This window comes from Triturus cristatus, chromosome 3_2, assembly GCF_964204655.1.
Source record: "Triturus cristatus chromosome 3_2, aTriCri1.1, whole genome shotgun sequence".
In the NCBI taxonomy this organism is placed as follows: Eukaryota; Metazoa; Chordata; class Amphibia; order Caudata; family Salamandridae; genus Triturus; species Triturus cristatus.
Window position 1 is genome coordinate 223372986 of NC_140584.1, and position 2919 is coordinate 223375904.

The following is a 2919-nucleotide window of genomic DNA, read 5'->3' on the forward strand; positions in this document are numbered from 1 at the left end:
CGTACCGTACGCGCACGGCGTGCTTCGCGGAATTTTTCCGTTTCTACCGTACGCGCACGCTACGCGTACTCCGCGATTTTTCGCAAAAAAATTAAAGGAAATTTTGGCCCTTGGGGGTCCTTCTGGGACCCCCTGACAAAGGCTAGGGGGTCAGGAACTGTCCACCCTGCCCCCTTTTCACGTTCTCCACCTTTGTTTTTCACCCCCACAGACTGCGAGAGACAAAATGGCGGCCGACACTTCCTGGTTTTGACCGATTCGAATGTTTACTAAGATCTAACAACCAATCAGAATCGCGCTCACGCACGGCAGCGTGCGCGTACGGTAAGTTTTACCGTACGCGCACGGAGCGCGCCTATAGATATATATATATGCTTTTAAATGCTATTTTCTCAGGAAATACTGAACAGATTTACACCAGACCTGCAAAAGCCACATCCCTGACCTGAGGACTACCTCTCTGCCAAATTTCAAGTAATTCTGTTCAGCCGTTCGGGCTGTAGCTTGGACTAAAGGTCCTATGGAAAAATGCATGGGGAAAACACGTTTTGGGACCCCTCCTTTTTCTCAGCCCCCGCTTGACGAATCCCCGCGAGACTTTCAGGGAAGGAGCAGAGCGGAGCGCCCCACCTATTTTGAAAATTTTGCGAGGATTCGTCAATCGGTGCCAAAGTTATTCCAAATAGAATGTTGCGGATTTCCTGTGGAAACACGATCCTAACTATAACTATCTACTGGCGACCGCCAGTAGATAATATATATATATATATATATATATATATATATATATATATATATATATATATATATATATATATATATATATATATATATACATATATATATAATCTACTGGCGGTCGCCAGTAGATAGTTATAGTTACAACCTAGTTTCCATAGGAAATCTCAAAATTCTATTTTGAATAACTTTGGAGCCGGTTGACGAATCCTTGCGCAATTTTCAAAACTAATGGGGCGCTCCATTCAGCTCCTACCCTGAAAGTCTCGGGGTGATTCGTCAAGCAGGGGCCGAGAAAAAAGTGGGGTCCCAAAACGCGTTTTCCCCATGCATTTTTCCATAGGACCTTTAGACACAGCTACAGCCCGAACGGCTGAACAGAATTACTTGAAATTTGGCAGAGAGGTAGCCATAAGGTCAAGGAAGTGCCTTTTACAGGTCTGGTGTAAATATGTTCAGCATTTCCTGAGAAAATAGCATTTAAAAGCATATATATATGTGGGCGGAGCCTAACCACACATCTCATCCTGAGATCTGATTGGCTGTCAGCACTTCATTCAAGAAGTGTTGGCAGCCATCTTGGGACCAATATACATGATAGCACCTCATTAAAAAGCATTGCAGTTAATAGAAGGTTTTAAGACTTTAGTTACATTATAAATCATTTGTTGATGGTACCATACTCATTTTAGGAATTGTGGTATGTTCTAAGGTGATTTCACCATGTGAAAAAGCCTTCTGCTGGGATATCATGATTGAGAGAAAAATATTTTCTCATGCTTTTACCACAGAGGTTTGGAAGGTGATCTATAAGCTAAACTGAGGGCATATTTTCTGTAAATTCACATTATCTTTCTCAGTCATGTGAGAATGAAGTCTGACATTCTCAGTAAAACATGTACATCCAACAAGGGCAGAGACTGCCAGTTGATTCCTTTTTGTTCTACTGCAGCTTCCCAGAGTGTTCCAAAGAACTACTAGAGCGCTAACAGTCCTACTTATGATAAACGTATGGCACACCTAAAGCCATCTTGCTTGGATTAAAGTGGTAACTCTTAAAACATTTAATTTAAAAAGGAACAAAATGAGGGGGTCATTTTTCCATAAAAAGTATGATTAGTGCTGCAGAAAGAAAAATTAGGGCACATTTTGAGTGACTTCTCAAATCCTCTTCTATTTCATTAAAATATTCTGACATGCAGACTGAAACATGCACTTTCAATACCAGCAGCAGTTTTCCCTGGTGAGCAGTAGCTTTACTACAGTGATCTAATGAGCAAAAAGAGTGCTAACATTCTGAATTTATGGCAAATGTGTGACACATCTGAATGCCTTCTTGATGGAATCAAAGTAAAAAACTGAAAGTATTTCCTACTGAGGAGACTGCAGTAAATGAGGAAATTAGGAAACTTCATAACAAATAAGTCTCCCAAGATGGCCACCAGAGACAAAAGAGCCCAAATGTAGCCCAAATATCACCCAGATTCAGCCCAAGTATAGCCCAATGACAGAATGTCCCAGAATGTTCTTAAAAACAACTAGAGCGCTTACTGTCTTCATTATGACAAAAGTATGGCACACCTGAAGCCATCTTGATTGGAATAAACTGGTAACCCTTAAAACATTTAATTTAAAAAGGAACACAATGAAGGGGTTAATTTTGCCATAGAAATTATGATTAATGCTGAAGAAATAAAATGAGGGCACATTATGAGTGACTTCTCAAATCCTCTTCTATTTCATTAAAATATTCTGACATGCAGACTGAAACATGCACTTTTAATACCAGGAGCAGACTTCCATGGTGAACAGTAGTTTTACTACAGTGATCTAATGAGCAACTAGAGTGCTAACATTCAGAATTTATGGCAAATGTGTGACATATCTGAATACCTTCATGATGGAATCAAAGTAAAAAACTGAAAGCATTTCCTACTGAGGAGACTGCAGTACATGAGGAAATTAGGAAACTTCATAACAAATAAATCTCCCAAGATGGCCAGCGGAGACAAAAGAGCCCAAATGTAGCCCAAAATCACCTAGATGTAGCCCAAATATAGCCCAATGACAGAAGTGTGCAAAACACTTATTATTTTGTGTTTTTGCAGTGTTATATAGTGCAGACTTGTCAGGTATTGGAGTGCTTTACATGAGCATTGGTTACATCACACAAGAACAAAT